Here is a 13,421-nt window from a genome sequence, read left to right as displayed (position 1 = left end):
TAGCATGTGCCTCTCCGGGATAGTACTGTGATTACTGGCCTGTCCCTCTCTGGGAGAGTACTGTGATTATTAGCCTGTGCCACACTGGGATGATATTGTTATTATTAGCCGGTACCACTCTGGGATAGCACTGTGAATGTTAGCATGCGTTGCAACCTTAGAGAATCGTTAAAAGTGCCTTGAATCACATCTAGAAAGTCCCATATTGGGATAGTACTATAAGCATTGGCCCCTGCCACACCGAAATAGTACTGTGACTATTGGCTTGTGCCATACTGAGATGTTGCTGTGAACATTAGCCTGCGTCGCACCCTAGAGAATCCTTAGTGTTAACTTAAGTCACATCTAGAGAGTGCCACTTTGTGACAGCACCTGAATTGCCCTAACTATAGAACCCTGACCAGACCTTCCCCACAGCCACCAACTACACATAGTCTGTCTCACATTAGCCACATATTGAACCAGACACAAGTTATCTAGCAATTGCACCATCAGACAGAGCCCAAGCTTGTTTCAGACAAACGCACCTCACCCAGACCAACCCCAGGAGACAACCGGACTAAGCACGAAAGACTGACTCTGTGCGACGACAACACCACATCCACAATCGCACACACACACAATGAAGCAACAAACTGAACAAAACCAATCAGTAAGCATGTGTGCAACTGTAGAATCATAACTATAACCGAGCCAGCCAGCAAAGTACTGCACGAGGGCTACCGCCTCTGCAACCGCAACCTCTACCCCGAAGGAAACCCAAAGGAAATATCAACCAAACACATTACAAGCAATGCAACTACGACAACCCAAACAAACAATACAAAAATGAAAAAAAACAAAAGGGAGAAACACCCCGACACAAACCCCACAGCAGACCGGTAAATAACACCAAATGCTGCAAAATTGACAACGCCGATAAAAAAGCACAAACCAAATTATACCATAAAACATGTTAAAACACTCAACAGAGATCTTCAACCTGCTCTGCGACAATGGTATCGACATCCTATTCATCACAGTAACATGGCTGGTCGACAACTTCAAAATCACACTCCAAAGCTGCCTCCCCAGCAACTTCAAATGCCTTCAGTTAAACAGGGGGGAAAAAGGGAGGAGGCCTCGCAATAGCATTCAAAGAACACCTACAAATAAAAACAGACAAACCTCTAAACATCATGAACTGCGAATCCATGGTCATACACCTATCAGCGAATCCAAAAACAAACATCTAATTCATACTCGTTTACAGACCACTAACATATGATGCATCCTTTGTTGACAACTTCATAGAAACCATCACCAGCATGGCCATTCAATATGAGCATCTGATAGTCCTGGGGGACATCAACATATGGTCCTAAGAAAAACAGACCAACTCACAAAACTCACTTATCGGGCAACTAACAACCATGAAACTACAACAGCTGGTCAAAGGAGCAACACACTCGGCAGGGCACACCCTTGATGTAATCTTCACCAAGAAAAAACGTATCACCAATTCACCGCTGATACATATACTTTGTAGTGATCATCTCATCATTCCATTTGTGATCACGCTACCAACCAAAGCTATCATCCAGCTTCTAAAACTCCCAACCACCACAAAAAGAAACTGGAAAACCGTCAAAGCAAGCAACCTAATAGAACAACTGGAGCTGACCAAACCTTCCACAACAGAACTGGAGAAGGCAGACATAGACGGGAAAATGGAGGAAATCCATGAACGGATTGCTGATACAATTGAAAACATCTCCCCAGAAAAACCGTTTACCCCGTCAAGAAAAAGAGCAATGGCAAAATGGTTCACCCCACTACTAAGCACCATGAAAAAGAACAACAAGAAACTGGAACTAGAAGGGAGGAAAGAATATGACCAAGATAACAAAACTCAGTTCCAGAGACAAATCCGATCCTATTAGAAGGAAATTGAAAAGGGAAAGAAAAGGCATCATGAAAACAGAATCACCAAAGCCACCAACACACAAAAAGAAATTTTCAACATCATAAACGAAATGAGAAACCCACCAGGTTGAGACAATACTCCCATACCTTCACAGAAATTATGCAACAACTTGGCAGACCATTTCAAAAACAAAATCAACGACATCCGACAAATCGTACAAAACAGACGGACCAATCCTAACACACAGACAACCCGATCCAATGAGGAACCAGAGCACAGGTTCCAAAACTTCCCGCAAATATCAGTAGAGACATTCGTCAATCTGGTAAAACATAGTAAAAAAGCAGGATTTCCCATGGATCCCTGCCTCCCAGACATCTACAAATCAATCCTCACACAATTAACACCATCTGAATATTACAGAAATCCCTGAATCTGTCGCTTGCGACAGGGACTGTACCACGATCCTTCAAACCAGCATATGTTAAACCACTTCGTAAGAACACAAGTGGCGACGTGGAAGACCTCTCCAACTACAGGCCGATTTCAAACATTCCCTACCCAGCAAAACTCCTAGAAACATATGTTTACAAACTAACCCAAGAACACATAGAAAAACACCAGTTTCTAGACCAAGCACATGTTGGCTTCAGACCCGCGAGAGGAACAGAATCGGCACTCCTATCCATCTGGGACGACCTAAAAACAAACGCAGGCTCAAACACAACCTCAACCCTGATTCTGCTCGACCTCTCTGGCAGCTTTCGACACAGTAAGCCATGACACCCTGATCAAAAGATTAGAAAATATAAGTATAACGGATATGGCACTACTCTGGATAATATCATTCCTAGCAAACAGAACAGAAACTGTATGGATAAAACCCTTCAAATCGACTCCACGAGTTAACAACTGTTGAGTACCACAAGGATCCTCGTTATCACCACTGTACTTCAACATCTACCAGACTCTGCTAAACAAGATTTTCAAAAGATACAACCTTACGCGCTACAACTACTCAGATGTCATTCAAATCATCTACAAAACCGAAGGTACACAAGCAGATCCCTCAACTCGAGGAGAATGTCTAAAAGAAACCTATGACTGGATGAGCGCCAACAACCTAAAAATCAACCCAGGAAATCATGATTATATCCAAAAACCAAGAGAACAACACCTGCATACCCTTGCCAATAGAATTGCAAACCGCGCCCATACCATCAAAGGTAGCCAAAAACCTCGGAGTCCTAATGGACAACACACTAACCTTAGAACCACAAGTAAACGCGATAATTAAGAAATGCTTCTTTCTTCTTCACTCAACAAAAAGAATTCTACCTTTCCTGTCCTTCATCCACAAAACACTGACAATCGTCGCCCTCATCATGTCAAGAATCGACTACACAAACAGCCTCTACCTCAGGATGCCAGAACTCCTCCTGAAGAAATTACAAAGCATCCAAAATGCAGCAGCCAGACTCCTCCTCAAACTATCAGATCACTCCAGCACTAAAAATGTTACATTGGCTTCCAATCAAACAACGTATCACGTTCAAAACAATGTGCATAACACACGGGGCAATCAACTGACAGGGATCGGAATTCCTACAAAAGAAAATAACAATCTACAAGCCAACGAGACTCCTCAGATCAAGCAATGAAATCCGCCTGGAACCAAAACCATACGCCAGGAAAAAAAACATCTTTCGCAAAAACCTGGAACAACCTCCCAAAAGGAATAAGAAATACCAAAGACCACCTAAAATTAAGAAAAATACTAACAATCTGGCTCTTCAACACCTCGGAATCAGACGGAAACAACTGAAACAAACAGGAAATACTAAAGAACAGGCTGACAGAATCCATGACGGCACAGACAACACCTAGAACCGACTAAGGGAAACTCCAACAAGAACAAGAGAAACAATGGTAGGTGGAACTGACCACAATCGACAACCCTATCAGGACAGAACAATAGCAAACAAGCCTAACACAAAAGGCACAACTACCAACCTTACCCATTCAGACAGCACGTTTGGTACAGGCGTAGGTTCCAAGTAGATCGATCTGAGAGGGCTAGTTTGCACCAACCACAAACTGGGATGCAGGGGCTGGTGGCCAAAAAACCCCCCAAAAAAGACGATAGCAATGCAAAAACCAGCTAACTTAACATAATGACAGAGAAATGAGAGACAGCCTTATCATGCTGAAACTAGATCACTGAAAGGAAGACAACCTTGTCTAAATCCCGAAAGACACACAATAGTAGTGTGCATCTCTCGGGACAACAATGTGATAACCAACCCTACAAACACTTCTGACAACCTCATCCCTTTTCACACACCTCTCACACTCAAACTAAACACAACCACACCTCTGAAACTGCAGCAGCCCACGCGCACTTCACCACACCGCAACAACAAACACACCACACAGACCCTCACACAACAGCACACGACAGACTCGGACAGTATACCACACCAAAAAGCTCTGCGAACGGTTTTAACCGAACTGAAGCTGCCAACAGTACATCACAGCTCCCTTGCTCCTCTCCAAACTTTGTCCTACTAATCACACCCTAACCTAGCATCCTTTTGTTTCAGATCCACCAGAGCCCCAGGGGACCACTCCGGTGGTGATAGTGCGTGGTACAAATATCCTTTAACATTAACATTAACATAAATGGTAATGAAAGCCGTTAACTGTCTCGACTCTTGGTGTAACTTTACTTGATGGTAAGTGGCTGTAAGATCAGGTGTTGAGAATACTTTTGCCAACCCCATTGTTGAAATCAATTCTTGTATATTTGGTAGCAGATGCCTTTGAGGAATTATGCACTTATTTAGTTCTCTTAAATTAATGCACACTCTGACCTTCCCCGAGCTCTTTCTTACTACAACAAGGGGGGACACCCACTCAGATTCATCGATGCTTTCAATAATACCTTGTTCTTCCAACTTCTTAAATTCCATTTTTACTTCATCTATCATTGACAGAAGAACATTACGCAATTTCTGTGCTGCTGGTCTGGTACCTTTATTAAGTAGTATATGATGTGTGAAACCTTTCACGCACCCTATATCATCTTTGAATATTTCAGTTTGTATTTTATACTTGTTAATCTCTGGACCATCTATTCAAAAAACGGTTTCTGTTCCATTGGGATCCATTCGGACCTTCAACAATCTTTGATAGGTCCAGCTGAGAAGGGGAGACGCCCCCTTCTCTGAGACATAAATGGGTCCTTCGGCCTGTCTATCCTTGAAAGCTAGGGTTGCCATGAACCATTCAATGAGTTAAATTTTTACACCGCCATAAGCTCTTGGCTTAATATCGACTTCATGTAAGTATTTTGGTCCAGACTTCTTCCATATTACCTCTGGAATGAGTGTCTACCTGGCTCCTGAGTCAACCATCATAACTACCGGGTGACCATTGACTGTGATGGTGGTTCTGGGACTATCCAGATCTTCATACTCTCCCATCACTGCCGAGGCACACTCTTCTCCTTCATCGCTGTTTTCATTTTCAATCCAATTTGTGGCAGCATTCCTACTCCTGCAGCATCTAGACAGATGTCCTCTTCCACTGCAGTTTCTGCAAATGATCCTTAGAGCAGGACAATCCGGACCGTTAGCCCAATGAGAAGGGCTATCACGCCTGTAGCACATTCTCAAGATGGTCCGACCTCTTCCTTGCTGTCCACCTCGACCACGGGATTGATAATCGGCGTTGTCTTCTGTCCTTGTTCACCCCTTCTTGAGTATCTCTTTTCTCATTGTTGAACCTGCCTTCATTATTGAACCTTGAATCTCTATAATTACTGATTCCCCTTCTCCTATTTTGATTGCTCACACTGGCAATCACTTCTTCGCCGGATGACGGCACAGTATTTATCGTCATTGCCCTGACTATAATTTCCTTCACTCTGCCTTCCAAAGTTTTCACACACTTCTCTGTGTGTTCAACCTCCTTGGCCATCCTGAGTACTTTGTCTAGGGGCAGATCATCTTCTGTCCACAATCTTTCTTGTACTTTGCTGCTGTTACATTCTAACATAAATTGATCTCTCAATCTCTCTTCTAGTTGTTGATTAAATGTGCGCGTTCTGGACAATTTCCTGAGCGCAGTGATGTACTGTTCGACACTTGCTCCTTCTTCCTGCATCATTTTCCCAAACTTATATCTTTCTAAAATAATACTTATTTTCTTCTTGTGATGTGTATTCATCTTCTGTATGGACTTCTCATATTCGTTCATATCCCCACATTCATCTGCAACAAGATCAGGTAGATCTTCAAATTTTTCTTGGCCAGCTGGGCCTAAACAGTGTATACCCAAATGCTATAATTTGTGCCACATACTACACTGGCATAGTGTTCAAATGTCTTAAGCCATCTTTTCCATGGCAGTGTAGGCTCCCCAACTTCAGGCAAAAACATTGGCCGGAACACTGTGTATTCATATGTCTCCTGCACCCCTTTGGGCAGCCGTTCTGATATGTGTGGCCGTGGTGGTACCAGAAATTTTCAAAATGTACTCATTTCTTGCAGTCCTACTTGGGTAATTTATTCTTGCATATTAGGGCTTGGATTATTTTTTTTTATACTTCCATCAGTTTAGCAGTCCTTTGTTCAGTGCTTTGTTCAGTCTTGTGTTTCTTTTTTTTCCCCTCAGGTGTTGCTGTTTGTAACCATAAGGTAAAGAAAATGAAGGGTTTGTTTTTTTAACTAAATACTGGGATGAGGAGGAGGCTTTATTGAAGCCTGTACTGGTGCCTGACCTCCTAAAATGTCGGCCCACAATGTGCGGGAGGGCACATTGTACGGTCCTTTCCTCTAAAGTCCTTTCGGACGTTGTTATGGCCTTCGCATTGCTCACTAAGAAAACATATATGCGCAGTGTGGAGCAGAGCCACTTTCTAAATAACTGCTGTCCCTCTTTCTTTTAGCAGGGATGGTAGCAGCAGTCGCGCTCTCACCTGTAATCAAGTTGCAGCCTGCACACTTCTGCTGGTCGCTGCACTTCTGGTAAGTTTCCCTCGTCGCCACTTGAAGTGTAGGCGAACGCTTGATAAGTTATACAAAGGAACTTTATTTTGTAATTATATATTGAACTGGGAATACAGGGTAAGTGGGGATATGAACATGGTCTCTCGCCTTCTCCGTCCACGCTCTCAACTGCCTCACCCGCTCTCCTCTCCCCCTTCCATCCTGGAATCTCCACCAACATTCTCTGCACTCGGCAATGTCACAATACTACACAAGTGCAGACTTGAAATCCTCCACTGCAAAAAGGAAAGGACCAAAAAGCAAGCCTTTGCTGGCTACACCCCAAGACTATGGAACCTCCTCCCCGTTGGCATCAGACTCGCCCCCACGCTCCTACAATTCAGAAAAGAACTCAAGACCCACCTTTTCAAGGAGTCTCTCCTCCTCATTGCCTAGGCCATCATGTTGCCCCTCGAGCCACCTGATTTGCTAGAGGCTGCCTGCTGCTCTCCTCCCTGCCACCCAGTACAGATGTAACCCTGCGCTGTGCTAGGGTGACCAGATTGAAAAAAATAAAAACCATTCATTCACGTCCCCATTCACGCGCTGTAAGAGCCACGCAGGCAAAAACTGGGACCGTAGCCACCCACCCTTCCAACCCTGTGACGGACCGGGGTTATAAAATTAAAAAACTCCCAGGACGGAGTGCGATTTCCCGGGACTGTCCCAGGAAAACCAGGATGTCTGGTCACCCTACTCTGTACCCCTCTGTAGCCTATCCCTCACTGTATATCTATTCTGTTGTTACCTCTGAAAAGTGCTCCGTTATGCATCTTTAATGTTGTACACCTCTGTAAAGCGCTCTGTTATGTATCTGTATTCGTTCAAACCTTCTCAAAGCTGGGTCCGCGCTCAATAAATACCATAATAATAAAAAAATAAAAGATAACATGATTATATTTTGCTGAAGATAGTATCGTAATCATGTTTTGATCCTGCTGAAGGTGGGGCGCAGGGTGGAGACTTACCGCTGTTCCATTGAAACGTGTAGACCATGTTTTCACCATGTCATAAATCATGCTAACTGACGTGATGCATTCTGTTTTTTTTCTATGTTTTATAAGTTACATACGGGATCTCTGATGCATTGATCATTGTAAATCATTTACAGTGTTGCTGGGATTTATACCGCATAATATGTCTTCTGTCTAATGTTGCACAAGAAATGTGTACGTGATGACACATAAAGCACGTGATTTCTGTATGGAAAAAGCTAGCATAGGCGAATCATGGCAAATGCTCCTCTAGTCCGTGTATGAAAGTCATCAGGGTCACAGGGTGTGCCACGTCACGTTTTATGAAGTCATCGGGGTCACAGTCCATATGGTAATGCTTCCTGTGATGTCATCGGGGTGTGAAAGGACATTTGATGTCACTTCAGCTGCCTCCTAGTATTTTGGTGAAATGACATGATTGACTTCTTTGATGGATTTTGTCACATCACGTCCTGCATAGGAATGCCGCATCCGTCCTTTTTGAATGGCAGTCGCAGTGGATGTGGGGTGGATAGGAGCATCGCAGTGCCTCTGGGAGAGTGGGATGCCGTACAGTGCCTTGAAGGTGGTCACCGCCACTGCCTCCAAACTGTGGTTAATAGACTGCAGATTCGTGTCCTTGCGTCTGGGACATTCCTGCAATCTCACACAGCAGTAGGAGCAAAGCTAAAGTGCCTTCGAGTCGGGTTTTGTTTAATTTCTGCAATTGGATGGCACTTGCTCCACCGAAACCTCTGGCGCAGGCTTTGGACCTAATGAAGCAAAAGAGATTGGGGCGCTGCGCACACAAAAGGCCCCCTTTTCCTTTCCTAAGAGGATTATTGCGATTGGGAGTTTTCTTTCTGGGGACAAAGCAGACGTTCTGATTGCAGTCAAGAGACACTTTTATTTTCTTCTGCATGCTGGGCCTCTCTCTGAGGGGGATGAGTGGGAACGGGGGCGATCAATGGGGCTTTGCCGCTGGCCTGCAAGGGTTGGAGCCAGATAACGGGGTGCTGCTTCCCAGCACTGGGGGCTCATTCGCGTGCGCTTAGATGGCCTGTGTCTTGCTCCCCTGTGCCCCTTCATCCGACTAAACCCCATCGCATCTCTTGCTCCGTGAAAGGCCTTGCTCAGCAAAGTACCTTAAAACAGCGAGTCATCACAAAGCAGAATCTAAACGCGTTCCGCCTATCATAATCATTGCAAGAACTGATTATACAAATATCTACTATATTATTTCTTCCAGTCCATTTTCCTTTCTTTCTATGTTCCTTCCTTCCTTTATCCCCCTTCCCAACTTCCTTCTTGTCTCCCCTTCCTTATTTCCTTTCTTCACCCCTTTCCCCATCCACTGACCCTGTTTTACTTCCTTTGTCCATTTCTTCATTCCCACGGGCACCTGCTCTCCACTTTTCTTTCTGTCTTTCTTTTTTCATTCACCTCTTTCCGTTTTTTCCCGTTCTCACTTATTTCCTTTCTGCCTCCCTCTTGTCCTTCCTTTTTTATGCCCTCTTTTCCTTCCCTCTGCCATTCTTTCACCATTCCATCTTTCCGTCTTCCTTTTTCCCCCTCTCTCCCTGTCTTCCTTCCTTCTTTCCTTCTTTCCTTTTCTTTCCACCTCCATCTTTTCCATCCCCTTCCCTCCCCTTTCCTCCCTCCATTTAGACCTAATTCACACAAGAATCCATGGAAGGAGTCCTATTTTGGAAAGGCCCAATGCGTGCTTTGTCAATAATGTTCTCCATTCTGCTTCAGAAAACGTGCTTTATGTGCCATGAGGGAAGCCGCTTCTGGTCACGTCCCATATGAAAAAGTAATGTCTACCCATCTACTACAGATGGGGGAGGGGGGCTGAGAGACCACGATGGTGGCAATGGGCACAGTACAATACTTATTACATTACATTAAAGGAGGGGACCAGACATATGCATATCAGTCTTGATACTTCCACCAATAGGGGCTATCCAACCCGACCTGCTAGGCCTTGTCATGTCTACACCAGAACACAAGCAACCTGCCACATGTTTCGCCCTCTTTGGCCAACATCAGTCAGGTGGTACTTGGTTGCACAGGCACGCCGAGCAGGAGACCCCTGTCTGGGCATAACCCCTGCCACATGTCTGGGGCTGCTCACACATTCTTTAAAATAAATATGGTATGGGAATGGTGTTGCTCGCTGTGTCAAGGGAATCAAGCTGGCCTCAACCAACAAGGCTGAAACATGGCGGAGGTTGTTTGTAGAGGAAAGTTAACACCAAAGAAAAAAGGAGCAACGCAGTTAGACTGCAAATGGGAGAACAGCAACTCCAGCCCCAGCCCTACTGTGACAAGTCCACACAGACAAGAAGAATCCTAACCCACGACTATATGTTAATGTTAATGTTAAAGGACATTTGTACCGCGCACTATCACCACCGGAGTGGTCCCCTGGCACTCTGGCGGCTCTGAAAGAGGAGGGGAGGTTGAGTTAGTGGGAGGAAGCAGGAAAAGTGCAAGAGAGCAGTGATGTGCTGTTGGCGGCCTCAGCCCGGTGGGTCCGTTGGCTGGGCCTGGGGTGTTTGCGGCCGGTAGTCGTCGTGTACTGTTGTGCAGGACTATGTGTGTTTTTGTTTTGTTGTTGCAGTGTAGTGAAGTTTATGCGGTTTGTTGTGCTGTAGGTTTGTGGTTGTGTTTGGTTTGGAGTTTGAGAGGTGTATGCAGAAAGGGAAATTGTTAGTAGGGTTGGTTAGTTTGCATCTCTATCCTGAGTTGAGGCGCTCGGCTTGCGTAGTCTCCCCTTATGCGGCTCTGTCCTGATCTGGGTCCGACTGGTATATAACGTTCCTTACTCCTCTGGCCCCCACCTCTAACATGCTCTCTCATAGCTCCCCTTGTCCTCCCTTCATACTCCTGTGGCCAGTGCACCTGCCAATGTCAACCGCTCAGGTAGTGTGGTGATTGCCAATATCTCAACAACTCCACACCAGTGTGGTACCTGGCAGTAACTAAGGGGCGGGCGAAAGTGTTGGTGGGATTGTCTGGGGTAGTTGACTCAGTCTCTGTGCGTGCCGCCTGTGTTCCAATCTATCCGGTGTCACCCATCCAGGTGCCGTGGGAGTTACCCTCTCGGGTCGGGGATGTCCGTGTCCTTTCCGGTTTAGTCGTCCTTTCTCCGGTTTTGGTTTCCAGATTTAGTCTGTGGTGTTGAAGAGCCAGGTTTTTAGTGATTTCCTGAATTTTAGGTGATCTTCAGTGTTTCTTATTTCTTTTGGGATGTTGTTCCAGGTTTTTGCGGCTAAGTGGTAGAAGGAGGTGCCTCCAAGTTTTTTCTTAAGGTATGGTTTGAGTTACAGGCGGATTTCGTTGCTTGATCGGAGGGGTCTCATTGGTTTGTAGACTGTTATTTTCTTTTGTAGGAATTCTGCTCCTTGTCCTATACACTCAACTCCAGAAGATGGAGTAATGAGACTCAAGCCTCGGTATCCAAAAATCACTGCTGATGGATACAAATCTATCAGCAAGAAGAAGAAGCGCTGCACAGCCGCTATCAAGGTGTGACCGTGGACATCAAGCTCAAGTGAAGTACCCACATTGAGAGTACTCCACAGAAAGCATCTGACAAGCTGTCTCCTCTGTCTCTGTTCCTGATGACAAAGTCCATACTTATCCGGAGTAAACTCAACATCTGCACAGCAATTATCAGACCCACCGTGACATATCTCTCCTGCCCAGAACCACCCCAGATGACCCTTCAAAAAGTATAAAACAAAGCACTACAGTCTTCGCAGGAATTGCTGCTCTGCGCGGGGAGTTGGGCATCGAGATGTTGACGGAACATCCTCTAAAGCTGAAGAGAGCCAGATCAGAAGGCAGACCCACTGATCAAGAAGCGTGCCACGATTACTGCAGGGACTTTTCACCGCCACCCACGGCGCATGACAATGCTGAGCCTGCCAAACCAATTCTAATGGGCTACGGTAGCATGGATCAAGAAGCAAACCAGACCAGGACCACATATTCATCCAGAGAAATTGAAGCAGTCAGGCCCTGAAACAACACTGGCTGAAGGAGCCTGTCGGCAAAATAAAGAAAGCAGAGAGAACATGTCATCCTGTTATGGGAATCGCGATTTCGTGGTGTTATATCTGCACCAACCCATTGCGGCCCACCAATTTTAAGGTGCTTGCATTTTGAGCATGCCCGAGGGCACTTCCCACATATACAATAGAAAGGGTGCAAACTTTGCACATGCTTCGCTTTCAGTTCTCTTCCATTGTGAAGCATATGTAATGTGCATGCATGCTTTTGGCTGGGAAAGAGATGGGAGTTTGTGTGCCTCCTCCTTGACCTGGCGCGCCTCTGAGATATAAGGTGTAACTGCTTCAGGGCGAAATCTATGTGGTTGTTCTACCTTGCACTGGTAAAATAGTCAATTCACTCCTTTGTAGGAGAGAAAGAAATAGAGATATTCTCCCATCGACATGTGGTCGCTTTTTACCCCATTGGGTAGAATTTGAAGACTTCCTTTTTGAAAAATACAGCAGACTTGGGATGGAATAAAAAAAATAACAAGGTGAGCGTTGACCTTTATTTCTGTTTTCTCAAATAAAAAAAGGCATTTAAATTATGATTGAAATTCTATACTAATCATCACTAAACAAGATGACTCTTTCTTGAAACAGAACCGGCATGCAACTCCAGGTGTGAGAAACAACTGGAAACCCAGGGGAGAAACTCATACAAAAGAGGTGTTGGCCACTAAGCAACACGCATCAGGTCAGCGCAAATGTTTTTAAGTGAAATATTGATGTCTGCAAGTTCGTTTTTGTACTTTTAACAATCATACTAGATCAGAGATCTGAACCAAAGAAACATTTTACCTATGACAGATGAGGATGTTGTAGAAGTTAAAGGAATAGCACTTTTGATTAATATAGCGAAAAAAGAAGCGGGAAAGGACCGACAACATAATGACCACGTAGAGGAAACCCAGGCAGCATATTGAGTGAAAGCAAACATAACTAGGGCACAAATGAACTAGATTCATAGCAGAGGAGTAACCAGAAGAATCCTTGAGATAAGAACAATGGTGTGTGAAATTGCAAAGTGAAGATGTGAGATATATACATTTTTTGAATGTATTTTTTGAAATGTTGTTGATATTCTTTGGTGCAGATTGAACATATTTGTTGATTCCATGAAGGAATGTTACCAGACAAATTGCAAGCTAGAATACATATGGCCACTGACATTAGTTGTTATGCCAGCAACAGCTGTAATGAATTAGCTAAATCTGATGGATCATATTTCACCAAAAATTGATGTATTCAAAATATACTATCTGATTTTTATAGAAAGAATTATATGATATAAAGCCCCTGAAGAAGAGAATACAAATCTCGAAATGCGTTGGGCAAAAAGAAAATAACTTCGAATGAAGAACACAAACTTGTTTGTTCCCTCAATCATTGATTGATTTCTAAAAATGAATAAGAATTATTCAGTTAA

At 44.4% G+C, this 13,421-nt stretch overlaps 1 long non-coding RNA gene across 1 annotated transcript in view; it reads left to right on the top strand.

Annotated features, from left to right (window-relative positions):
• LOC138565927 (uncharacterized) overlaps nucleotides 1-12,689 on the top strand; it is an 83,456-nt gene extending 70,767 nt beyond the window's left edge. The window contains exons 2-3 of the long non-coding RNA XR_011301711.1: nucleotides 6,858-6,936; nucleotides 12,596-12,689. This is a non-coding gene — a long non-coding RNA (uncharacterized lncRNA). The remainder of the gene's footprint in view (nucleotides 1-6,857; nucleotides 6,937-12,595) is intronic.
• The last annotated feature ends 732 nt before the right edge of the window (nucleotides 12,690-13,421 follow it).

The sequence above is a fragment of the Ambystoma mexicanum genome, chromosome 2p (assembly GCF_040938575.1).
Source record: "Ambystoma mexicanum isolate Mex_15411 chromosome 2p, UKY_AmexF1_1, whole genome shotgun sequence".
NCBI lineage: Eukaryota > Metazoa > Chordata > Amphibia > Caudata > Ambystomatidae > Ambystoma > Ambystoma mexicanum.
This window is presented reverse-complemented; position numbering and strand designations above follow the sequence as displayed.